The 12,805-nt window shown below is 52.7% G+C and overlaps 1 protein-coding gene across 5 annotated transcripts in view; it reads left to right on the top strand.

The window, feature by feature from the left end:
* Nucleotides 1-12,805, top strand: part of BEGAIN (brain enriched guanylate kinase associated) — a 293,257-nt gene that overhangs the window by 25,650 nt on the left and 254,802 nt on the right. The gene's annotated exons all lie outside the window — the stretch shown is intronic.

Below are 12,805 nucleotides of genomic sequence, written 5' to 3'. Positions count from 1 at the left end.
CCTGAAGCAGGTCTTTCTGGGACCACGGGTCACACATGATACCGTACTCCAGCTGTTGGCCCTGACACAGGGTTCATCCTCGGTCAGCCAGTATGCCATCCGTTTTCGGACACTGGCCTCCGAGTTGGAGTGGTCGGATAAGGCCCTAATACCAATATTTTGGAGGGGTTTGGCTGACCACGTTAAGGATGCTCTGGCCACTCGGGAGGTTCCTGGTACTCTGGAGGAGCTTATTACCATCTCCACCCGCATTAATCCCCGCTTCCTAGAGCGAGGGTTGGAGCGCTCCCAGTCCAGACACAGGTTTAGGTTGGCTCCAACTTTCTCTAAACCTCTGGAGCCATGCGATCGAGCGTCCAAGTCGTCGGTGGTTATGGAGGTGCCTCACACGGGCTCTAAGTTCTCCCCTGCTCGAACCTCCGAAGCTCATTCCTACTGCCGACAGTCTGGTCACGTTGCCAATAGGTGCCCACAGCGCTCGGAAAAACACCCACGTCTAGTGGCAATAGCAGAAGGGTCACGTGACTCCACACCATTTTCCTCCAAGCTAACCTTCAAGGGGGAGCTGGAGTTCGGTTCCTCCACTCTGGCAGTGGAGGTTTGCGTGGATTCTGGAGCGGACGGTAATTTTATATCCTCAGCCTTCGCTCTTCAGCACGCGATACCCTTGGCCAGGTTACCTCAACCGGTCACCATCAGAGTGGTGAACGGCTCGACATTACCCTCACAGATTACCCATCAGACTGCTCCATTAAGACTCTCACTGTCTCTGTCCCATCACGAGACAGTGTCCCTCCTTATTATGCCTGAGGGTATTGATCAGGTTCTCTTGGGAGTTCCATGGTTGTGCTGCCACTCTCCCCATATTGAGTGGTCCTCGGGGAAAATTCTCAGTTGGAGTAAGTCTTGTGAGGGTAGATGTTTGAGTGAGTGCGCTCAGGTTGCTTCCACTGCGGCTCCCGCAGATCTCTCTTCGCTCCCTAAACACTATCAGCAATACACAGATGTGTTCTCCAAGAGAGCGGCAGAGACTCTCCCGCCACACTGCCCCTACGACTGTCCTATCGACCTCCTGCCTGGTGCAGAGCCTCCCCGGGGTTGGGTGTATCCCCTGTCTCTTCCGGAGATGGAGGCCATGTCACAATACATCAAGGAGAACCTGGCCAGGTGATTTATTAGGAAGTCGGTGTCACCAGCAGGGGCGGGATTCTTCTTTGTGCAGAAGAAGAGCGGTGAATTGCGGCCTTGCATCGATTACAGGGGTCCTAACGCTATCACCGTTAAGAATAAGTACCCTCTGCCCTGATATCAGAGCTGTTCGATAGGTTGCGGGGAGCAAGAGTATTTACCAAACTCGATCTGCGGGGAGCGTACAACCTGATACGCATACGTGAGGGAGACGAGTGGAAGACGGCTTTTAATACCAGAGATGGCCATTATGAGTATCTGGTCATGCCCTTTGGCCTATGTAATGCCCCGGCCGTCTTTCAAGACTTCGTAAACGATATCTTTTGAGATATGCTTTCCTCTTCGGTGGTGGTCTATCTGGACGGTATTCTCATCTTCTCTCCAGATTTCGAATCCCACCGGAGATAGGTTTGCAAAGTCTTTGATCTCCAACGGGCAAACGCCCTATACGCCAAGTTGGAGAAGTGCGTGCTTGAGCAGGACTCCTTGCCTTTCCTGGGCTATATCATCTCGGCCCAGGGGTTGGCCATGGATCCTGCCAAACTGCAGGCGGTAATGGATTGGCAGGAGCCTCACTCCCTCAAAGCGGTGCAGCGCTTTATGGGATTTATTAATTATTACCGCCAAATTCATCCCGCACATTTCGACTTTGGTAGCTCCCTTGGTTGCCCTCACCAAGAAGGGAACGAATCCTAAAGTGAGGTCAGAGGAGGTATCTAAGGCCTTCCTCTCCATCAAGTCTCACTTCGCTAGTGCTCCCATTTTACATCACCCCAATGTGGATAAACCGTTTATTCTAGAGGTGGATGCCTCGTCCGTTGATGCTGGAGCAGTCCTGTTCCAGAAGGATGCTCAAGGTCGTAAGCATCCTTGTTTCTTCTTTTCTAAGACCTTCTCGCCGGCGAAGAGGAACTATTCCATTGGGGACAGGGAGTTGCTAGCCATGAAGTTCGCCTTTTCTGAATGGAGACACCTCCTGGAGGGGGCTCGCTATCCCTTCCAAGTTCACACTGACCACAAAAGTTTGGTCTATCTCCAAACCGCCCAGCGGTTAAATTCTCACCGAGCTCGATGGTCCCTCTTCTTCTCCCAGTTCCACTTCACCCTACATTTCCTTTCCGGTGAGAAGAATGTCCGAGCCGATGCGCTCTCTCGCTCCATGGTATCAGCGGAGGAGGAGGAGCCTCGGTTAATCGTACCATCTGAGAGTCTGAGGACAGTGGCTCCGGTCGCCCTTGAGTCTGTACCCCCGGGCAAAACTTTTGTTCCTGCCCGTTTGCGTCGGGAGGTCCTCTCTTGGGCTCACGTGTCCAGGGTGGGTGGACACTTTGGTACTAAGCGGACAGTTGAGCTTCTGGCAAGGACATACTGGTGGCTGCATATGGCTCGTGACGTCAAAGACTACATTCAGGCGTGCGTCTCCTGCGCCAAGAATAAGCCTTCCGGGCAACGACCTGCTGGGTTACTCTACCCCTTACCGGTGGCGGACAGGCCCAGGGAGATGGTTGGCATGGACTTTGTGGTGGGTCTACCCAAGTCCAGTGGCAGCATAGTTATTTGGGTCGTCACTGACCATTTTTCCAAAATGGTGCACTTGGTGCCTCTCCCTCAGCTACCTTCCACACGAGGTTTAGCAGTGCTATTCATCAAACATGTTTTCCGCTTACACGGCATGCCAGACAAAATTGTCAGTGACCGGGGTCCCCAGTTTGCGTCTCGCTATCATCCCGAGACGAGGGGTTGGTAGAGAGGGCCACCCAGACCCTGGTCACATATCTCCGACATTTTGTCTCGGCAAGGCAGGATGACTGGGCATCTTTGTTGCCGTGGGCTGAGTTCGCCTTGAATAGCACTGTGGCCGATTCCACTGGCCAGACTCCATTACTCCTTAACTACGGCCAACATCCTCATGTCCCTGTGCCCATGCCCGTGTCGTCCACCGACTCTAGGGTGGCAGACTGGACGGTGGAGGCACGTGATATTTGGGACCGTACCCAGGATGCCATTCGGGCCTCTAAGGAGAGAATGAGGTCCTCCGCGGACGCACATCGGCGTCCTGCTCCAACTTACTCTCCTGGCGACTTAGTGTGGCTCTCCGCCCGTAACATCAGGCTGCGAGTAGAGTCCACTACGTTTGCTCCTCGCTACATTGGGCCCTTTAAAGTCCTCGAGCGGATCAGCTCTGTGGTCTATCGTCTGGCCCTTCCACCGCACTTGGCTATCTCTGACGCCTTCCACGTGTCCCTCCTTAAACCTGTTCACATGTCCCGGTTCTCCAAGTCATCTGCCGGGGACATCAGACCTGTCTTCGGACGAGTTTGAGGTCAATGCCATTGTGGGACGCAGTGTGGTGCGTGGTAAAAAGTGTGATTTGGTGGACTGGAAGGGTCATGGTCCAGAGGCTCAGACGTGGGAGCCAGTGGAGAACATCCATGCTCCGCTCCTTATTGCGGCATTTGAGCATAGCAAGGCTCAGAGGGGAAGGGGGGTAATGTTAGGCATCAGGTTTCTGCTGCTGCACAGCAGGAATCCCGAGCCTTGCACTCGGCGGTCTCCCATTCTCCTTTGGCCACTGAAGAGCCTGCTCAGCAGACTCCTCATTCCCAGCACTTTGCTCAGACAAGCACTGTGGGCTTGTTTGCTGCTGCCACCTCTGGTCCACCTTTAGCAACGCAGGCTGGCCAGCAATGAGTCTCTCCAGGGACTGTCTTCCTTGCGGTCCACTGAGCATGCCCGTGGTCTGATCTCACATTGGAGATCAAAGGTCACGTGCTCAGGTCCTTCTCCAGCTAGGATTGGTCCATCCGAAAGGCCAGGAAGGTCCCGGAAGCATGCGGCTATAAAAGGCTCACATGGCCGCTAACTATCAAGAGTGTGTGTCGTATGCATGTATAAATGTCTCTGGTGAATGACTCATTAAGAACCCCTACCCTTGGTATGCATGTGTTGTGCAGCCTAGCCTGTTAAGTGCCCAGGCTTAGGTGTAGGTAGGTCAGAGTCAGTGACAGGCATTGGTCTCCATGCCACAGTGCACGTGCTCTACACACTGAAGTCAGCATCTATACCGGCGCCCGCAGTTGCGACGCCACACGTTCAGAAGGTCTAGAGGGACTCTGACCCCATGTCCTTTCGGGCAGGGTTCTGTGACCGCTTTCTGCGCGCTCCTTGGCCAGGCTTTGTGAGTTAAACAGGCTCCGGTGTTTATGTTCAGCGGTAGTTCAGCACTGAGAGTTAACAGAGTTGCTGCTGTTCACACTGGGTGTCGTTAACCCACATGTGACCTTCCCACACCGCTTTATACTTCCGCCTTTACTTAGCAGCAGTGTACCACCTCTGCACGGTGGACCCCGGGCTGCGAACGCACCTAGTATTATTTTATAATTTGGTCCGTTCCACCAGCCCTAACAGGGGGCAGTGGGGTGGATGTTTTACGCTGGGACAATGGGCCTGAATGTTATACACTGGGAACAATGGGGCAGATGTTATACACTGGGGATAATGGGCCTGAATGTTATACACTTGGCGTTAATGAGGCTGAATGTTATACGCTGGGGACAATGGGACGAAAGTTATAAACTGGAGACAATGGGGCAGATGCTGTACACAGGGGCAATGGGGCTGAATGTTATACACTGGGGATAATGGGGCTGAATGTTATACTCTTGGGTTAATGGGGCTGAATGTTATACGCTGGGAACAATGGTGTTAGGCGTTGGATTACTGACACTGCACAGCAGGAATCCAGAGCCAGACATCCAGCGGTCTCCCATTCTCCTCCGACCGCTCTGGGTGCTGCTCAGACTTGCTCTGACAGCCTGGATGTTGCTGCCACCTCTGGTGCAGCAATGGTAGCGCAACCTGCTCTGCAGGGAACCGCTCCAGAGGCTAAGTCCTCGTGCCGTGCTACTGGGCATGCCCGCAAGGTGACCTCTCACTGGAGAGTAGGGGTCACATGCTCAGGTCCTGCGTCGGATCTGATTGGTCCTTCCAGGGACTGGAAGGTCGCGAAAGCGCATGGCTATAAAAAGCCCGCATGGCGGCTCGGCCATGCGCTAGTGTAACATATTATGCTGTGTGTGTATGGATGCATGGACTAGTGACTGACTTATTAAGAAACCCCTTCCCTCTGATAATACGAATGGTGACAGAGTGTTGGTTAGTCAGCGCCAGATTGTGGCAAGCTACACGCCTCTGTGCCTCCTGCACTGCACACTAGCGTCCGACGGTGTCCGGCCTTCCGGCGCCGTCATGCAGCGGCTTTAGTTACTGCCGCGCTGCGGTAGCAGCGTCCATTGGCGGTTGCGGCTGCAACGCCACTCGCTGGTCATCCTGTGAGGCTAACAGGGCCAGCATCCTTACATTCTTTATTGTAAGGTGACTCTGTGTCTTAACAGAGCCGCTCTTAGCGTTCGGGTGATGTTAACCCGAGCGCAGTACTTTACCTTTTGGTGCATCTGCCATTGTCCAGCAGCGGTCTTACCATCTACCGCACGATGGACCCCGGGCGGCGAACGCACCTCCTTTTATTTATATCTGGTGCGTTCCGCCGACCCTAACATTACACTAGCGCCAGGGTCTGGCTGGTAATGGCAGACGTGCAGCAGTTGCAGCGCTATATTCGGCAGCTGGAGAGCAGGTTGGCGGCTATTGAGAGCGCCAACTCAGCTGCGAATACTGCACTAGCTGCTGCTCAGACAGTTGCTGAGGCTGTCACACTTTTGCTGAGCCCACACTTTTGCCCACGCTGACAATTACTCGCCTCTCGCTTCCCGACAAGTTTTCGGGTGATAGCGCCACCTGTAGGGAATTCGTGAGCTAGTGCTCAATTCAGCTCGAGTTACTGGCTGCACGGTTTCCTACAGAGCGGGCTAAGGTGGGCTTTATTGTGTCACTCTTGTCTGGCCGGGCATTACAGTGGGCTACACCGTTGTGGGAACGTGATGATCCTGTGGTTCAGGGTGCTGCTCAGTTCCTCGCGGCCCTGAAGCAGGTCTTTTTGGGAGCACGGATCACACACGACACCTCTATTCAACTTCTGTCCCTAACACAGGGGTCACTCTCGGTCAGCCATTATGCCGTCCGGTTCCGGACATTGGCTTCCGAATTAGAGTGGCCGGACAAAGCATTAGTCCCGGTGTTTTGGAGGGGATTGGCTGGGCATGTAAAAGATGCTCTAGCTACTAGAGAAGTTCCCACAAGTCTGGAGGAATTGAGTGCAGTTTCCACCCGCATTGAACTCCAGTTTACGGAGCGCGGGCTGGAACGTGCACAATCCAGACGAAGGGTTAATTTGGCTCCCACTTTCACCGAGCCGCTGAGATATCCTGCACAGGCGCTCGTACCCTCTGAACCTATGGAGGTGTCTCGCACTATGTACATTGCTATCAGTGCTGACAATTTGGTCACTCGGCTAGCACGTGTCCTTTGCGGGCGAAAAAACGCCTACGTCCTGTGGTCATAGGAGGTGGTCAGTCCAACATGAAACCCTTCTCACCCAAACCGGTATTCCGGGGTACCTTAGACAGTGGTCCCTTCACCTGGGAGGCAGAGGTTATCGTGGATTCTGGGGCCGAAGGGAATTTTATGTCCTCAACCTTCGCCCAGAAACACGCTATCCCTCAGGTGTTGCTGCCTCAACCACTGACCATCATGGTGGTTAATGGGGCGCATTTGCCCACTCAGGTAACCCATCAGACAGTTCCACTCGGGCTTTTTATCCCTCCCTCCCATCGAGAGATCTTGTCCCTGCTCATTTTGCCTGATGGTATTGACCAGGTGCTACTTGGTCTTCCCTGGCTCCGTTGCCACTCTCCTCATATCGAGTGGGCATCAGGGAAAATACTGGCTTGGAGCAAGGATTGTGAGGGAAGGTGTCTGAAGGGCAGTCTTCAGGTGGCTTCCACTGAAGTGCCTGCGGATCTCTCCGCGCTTCCTAAATCCTACCATCAGTACGCGGACGTCTTCTCCAAAAAATCTGCGGAGACGCTTCCGCCACACCGCTAATATGATTGCCCGATAGACCTCATGCCAGGCACAGAACCTCCTAGGGGTTGTGTGTATCCCCTATCACTCCCCGAAACAGAAGCTATGTCACAATATATCCGGGAGAACCTGGCTAGAGGTTTTATCAGGAAGTCGGTGTCGCCAGCTGGTGCAGGGTTCTTTTTCGTTCAGAAGAGCAGAGAGTTACGTCCCTGCATTGATTACAGAGGTCTCAATGCCATAACAGTAAATAACAAATACCCTCTTCCGCTGGTCTCTGAACTGTTTGACAGGTTGCGAGGGGCCCGGATCTTTACGAAACTAGATCTACGGGGGGCATACAACCTGATCCACATTCGCGAGGGAGACGAGTGGAAGACAGCCTTTAATACCAGGGATGGCCACTATGAATATCTGGTCACGCCCTTCGGCCTGTGTAATGCGCCAGCTGTCTTCCAAGATTTCGTCAACGACATCTTCCGCGACATGCTCTCTACTTCGGTGGTGGTCTAACTGGATGACATACTCATCTTCTTGCCAGATTTGACCACTCACCGGAGAGCCGTATGCAGGGTCTTCGACCGTCTACGGGCGAACTCTCTATACGCCAAGCTGGAGAAATGTCAGTTTGAGCAGGAGTCCTTGCCGTTCCTGGGCTACATCATCTCGGCCCAGGGATTGGCTATGGATCCGGCCAAACTGCAAGCGGTGATGGACTGGCAGGAACCCCATTCACTCAAAGCGGTGCAGCGCTTCTTAGGGTTCGTAAATTATTACCGCCAGTTTATACCACACTTCTCCACATTGGTGGCTCCTTTGGTTGCTCTCACCAAGAAAAGAGCTAATCCTAATGCTTGGTCTGAACAGGTCTCCAAAGCCTTCTTGTCTATCAAATCCCACTTTGCTGGCGCTCCCATCCTACATCGTCCCGATGTGAACAAGCCATTTATACTGGAGGTAGATGCCTCTTCCGTCGGTGCAGGAGCAGTCCTCTTCCAGAAGGATGCTCAAGGTCGGAAGCATCCATGCTTCTTCTTCTCAAAGATCTTCTCACCGGCGGAGAAGAATTACTCCATCGGTGACAGGGAGCTGCTGGCCATGAAGTTGGCCTTTTCTGAGTGGAGACATCTCCTGGAGGGGGCTCGGTTTCCCTTCCAGGTATACACGGACCACAAAAATCTGGTCTATTTGCAGACGGCCCAGCACCTGAACTCCCGTCAGGCTAGGTGGTCGCTGGTCTTTTCCCGCTTCCGCTTCACCCTGCATTATCTCTCCGGAGAGAAGAACGTCCGTGCGGATGCTCTTTCACGCTCGGTGGTTTCGGCGGAAGAGGGAGAGGCTGTACCTTGGCTTATTCTCCCACCAGAGAGTTTTACGACCGTGGCTCCAGTTTCACTCGAGTCAGTGCCACCGGGCAAGACCTTGGTGCCTCCTCAGCTACGGCCGGAGGTCCTCACCTGGGCACACGCCTCCAGGGTGGGTGGTCATTTTGGTAATAAACGGACCACCGAACTCCTGTCAAGGTCATATTGGTGGCCGCATATGGCTCGAGATGTCAGGGAATATGTGCAAGCATGCGTCTCGTGTGCTCGGAACAGACCCTCTAGAGGGTCAGAGGCCGGCAGGGCTGTTATATCCCTTGCCAGTGGCGGATAGACCGTGGGAGATGGTTGGCATGGATTTCATAGTTGGCCTGCCCAAGTCTGGTGGCAGTACGGTCATCTGGGAGGTCACCGACCATTTTTCCAAAATGGTGCATCTGGTGCCACTCGCACGCTTGCCTTCCGCTCGTGGTCTTGCCACTTTGTTCATTAAGCACGTATTCCATTTGCATGGCATGCCGGACAAAATCGTGAGTGACCGAGGGCCCCAGTTTGCGCCTCGGTTTTGGAGGGAGCTCTGCAGCTTACTCAGCATCGAGCTAAATTTGTCCTCCGCTTATCATCCCGAGACGAATGGCTTGGTCGAGAGAGCCAATCAGACCTTGGTCACCTACTTACGGCATTTTGTCTCTGCCAGGCAGGATGACTGGGCATCCTTGCTATTTTGGGATGAATTTGCCCTAAACAATGCGCTGGCTGACTCCACTGGTCAGACACCCTTCCTCCTAAACTACGGCCAACATCCACGCGTCCCTGTCCCGATGCCAGTGTACTCCACTGACTCCAGGGTGGCAGACTGGGCAGTGGAGGCTCGGGACATTTGGGATCGCACTCAGGATGCTATCCGTGCGTCTAAGGAAAGGATGAGGACGTTCGCTGACACGCATCGGCGACCCGCTCCTAGCTTCTCCCCTGGCGACATGGTATGGCTCGCCACCCGAAATGTTAAACTATGGGTCGAGTCCCCTAAGTTCGCGCTGCGATATATTGGACCTTTCAACGTTCTCGAGCGAATTAGCTTGGTGGTCTACCGCCTGGCTCTTCCTCCACATTTAGCCATTTCGGACGTGTTTCATGTGTCCCTCCTCAAACCAGTTCACATGGTCCGGTTTTCTGAGTCATCGGCCGGGTCGTCAGACTTGTCGTCTGACGAGTTTGAGGTTAATGCAATCATAGGGCGCAGGTTTGTCCATGGTAAAAAATTTTATTTAGTGGATTGGAAGGGTCATGGGCCCGAGGCTCAGACCTGGGAGCCGGTGGAAAACGTCCACGCACCGCTCCTGATCGCGGCTTTTGAGCACAGTGAAGCGCAGAGGAGAGGGGGCTTTAGGAGGGGGGGTAATGTTAGACGTCGGATTCCTGACACTGCACAGCAGGAATCCAGAGCCAGACATCCAGCGGTCTCCCATTCTCCTCCGACCGTTCCGCGTGCTGCTCAGACTTGCTCTGACAGCCTGGATGTTGCTGCCACCTCTGGTGCAGCAGTGGTAGTGCAACCTGCTCTGCAGGGAACCGCTCCAGAGGCTAAGTCCTCGTGCCGTGCTACTGGGCATGCCCGCAAGGTGACCTCTCACTGGAGAGCAGGGGTCACATGCTCAGGTCCTGCGTCGGATCTGATTGGTCCTTCCAGGGTACTGGAAGGTCCCGGAAGCGCATGGCTATAAAAAGCCCGCATGGCGGCTCGGCCATGTGCTAGTGTAGCATATTATGCTGTGTGTGTATGGATGCATGGACTGGTGACTGACTTATTAAGAAACCCCTTCCCTCTGATAATACGAATGGTGACAGAGTGTTGGTTAGTTAGCGCCAGATTGTGGCAAGCTAGATGCCACTGTGCCTCCTGCACTGCACACTAGCGTCCGACCGTGTCCGGCCTTCCGGCGCCGTCATGCAGCGGCTTTAGTTACTGCCGCGCTGCGGTAGCAGCGTCCAATGGTGGTTGCGGCTGCAACGCCACTCGCTGGTCATCCTGTGAGGCTAACAGGGCCAGCGTCCTTACATTCTTTATTGTAAGGCGACTCTGTGTCTTAACAGAGCCGCTCTTAGCATTCGGGTGACGTTAACCCGAGCGCAGTACTTTACCTTTTGGTGCGTCTGCCATTGTCAAGCAGCGGTCTTACCATCTACCGCACGGTGGACCCCGGGCGGCGAACGCACCTCCTATTATTTATAACAAATGGGCCAAATGTTATAAACTGGGGACAATGGGGCTGAATGTTATACACTGGGGACAATGGGGCTGAATGTTATACACTGGGGCAGATGTTGTACACAGGGGCAATGGGGCTGAATGTTATATACTGTACCGGGGACAATGGGGCAGATGTTATACACTGGGGATAATGGGGCTAAATGTTATACACTTGGGTTAATGGGACTGAATGTTATACAATGGGGACAATGGGGCAGATATTATACCCTGGGGATAATTGGGCTGAATGCTATACACTTGGGTTAATGGGGCTGAATGTTTTACGCTGGGGACAATGGGCCGAATGTTATAAACTGGGGACAATGGGGCTGAATGTTATACACCGGGGGCAATGGGGCTGAATTTCAATGATTAAGACAGGTGTCCCAATACTTTTCTCTATATAATATAGTCTAGATAATACTTTGGAGAGATATGAGATGGACAGAATGATAGAATCTCTGCGTGCCAAGTATGACAAGTCCTATATATGTGCTGCTGTAAATATTGCGTTCCTGTGAATCTTTCGGCCATGATAGAGCTTTGTTCTTCTTCTTGTGTAATTATTCCTACCTAGTGTGAACTGCAGAGCAGAATGACTCATTGCTGGAGAGCGGAGGTTTCCCTTGCTGCAGAGACATCTTTGTAGTCACTGATCCGAATCCAGGGCCAGCAGCGACTCTCAGCTTATTGAGTTATTTGGCCATAGCCATTGGTGATATACTTACAGGAACAATGTAGGAGGGCAGAGATCCAACCTTTGTAGAGCAGAGATCCAGCCTGTGTAGGGCACAGATCCAACCTGTGTAGGGCACAGATCCAACCTGTGTAGGGTACAGATCCAGCCTGTGTAGGGCAGAGATCCAATCTGTGTAGGGCAGAGATCCAACCTGTGTAGGGTACAGATCCAGCCTGTGTAGGGCAGAGATCTAGCCTGTGTAGGGCAGAGATCCAACCTGTGTAGGGCACAGATCCAGCCTTTGTAAGGCAGACATACAATCTGTGTACGGCACAGATCTAACCTATGTAGGCCACAGATCCAGCCTGTGTAGGGAAAAGATCCAGCCTGTGTAGGGCAGAGACCCAACCTGTGTACGGCAGAGATCCAACCTGGGTGGGGCAGAGATCCTACCTGTGTAGGGCAGAGATCCAGCCTGTGTAGGGCAGAGATCCAGCCTGTGTAGGGCAGAGATCCATCCTATGAGTGGTGGTCATGGGGGATTCCCTGTTGAGAGGAACAGAGGCCGCTATCTGCAGACCGGATATAACTTCAAGAGAAATGTGCTGTCTTCCAGGTGCAAAAATTAAAGATGTGTCTGACAGGATATCAGGACTCTTCAGACCTACAGATGACTACCCATTCCTGCTACTACATGTGGGGACAAATGACACTGCAAGAAACGACCTGGAAACCATCTGCAGAGACTTTGAAGACTTAGGCAAGAAAGTGAAAGAACTGGGAGCGCAGGTGGTCTTCTCTTCCATCCTCCCAGTGGATGGCCATGGAACAAGGAGGTGGAATAAGATTCTGCAGGTGAACAACTGGCTATGTCGATGGTGCCGTCAGCAACGATTTGGATTTCTGGATCACGGAGTGAACTACTTATATGATGGACTACTTGCTAGAGATGGGGTGCACCTTACGAAGACTGGAAAGCAGGTATTTGGAAGTCGCCTTGCTACACTTGTAAGGAGAGCTTTAAACTAGAACAACATGGGAAGGGAAGCAAAAGACCAGAAAAAGCCATACACCTGACAAATGCTATTGAGAACTCTGCTATTAGAAGTGGAAAGGAAGAACAAAGACGAAAGAATCTAATTAATAAAAATATTGGAGAAAGAGAAACCAATCACAAACTAAAATGTTTCTATACTAATGCACAAAGCATGGGCAACAAACAAGGAGAATTGGAACTACTAACACAGGAAAAGAAATATGATGTCATTGGAATCACTGAAACTTGGTGGGACAATACACATGATTGGAATACAAGACTAGAAGGATACAACTTATTTGCAAGAAACAGACTTGATAAACGAGGAGGGGGTGTCGCATTGTATG

This window comes from Dendrobates tinctorius, unplaced genomic scaffold, assembly GCF_039654945.1.
Source record: "Dendrobates tinctorius isolate UK_male_01 unplaced genomic scaffold, ASM3965494v1 ptg000058l, whole genome shotgun sequence".
Classification (NCBI taxonomy): domain Eukaryota; kingdom Metazoa; phylum Chordata; class Amphibia; order Anura; family Dendrobatidae; genus Dendrobates; species Dendrobates tinctorius.
The sequence above is the reverse complement of the archived record's forward strand: the minus strand, read 5'-3'. Positions and strand labels throughout refer to the sequence as shown.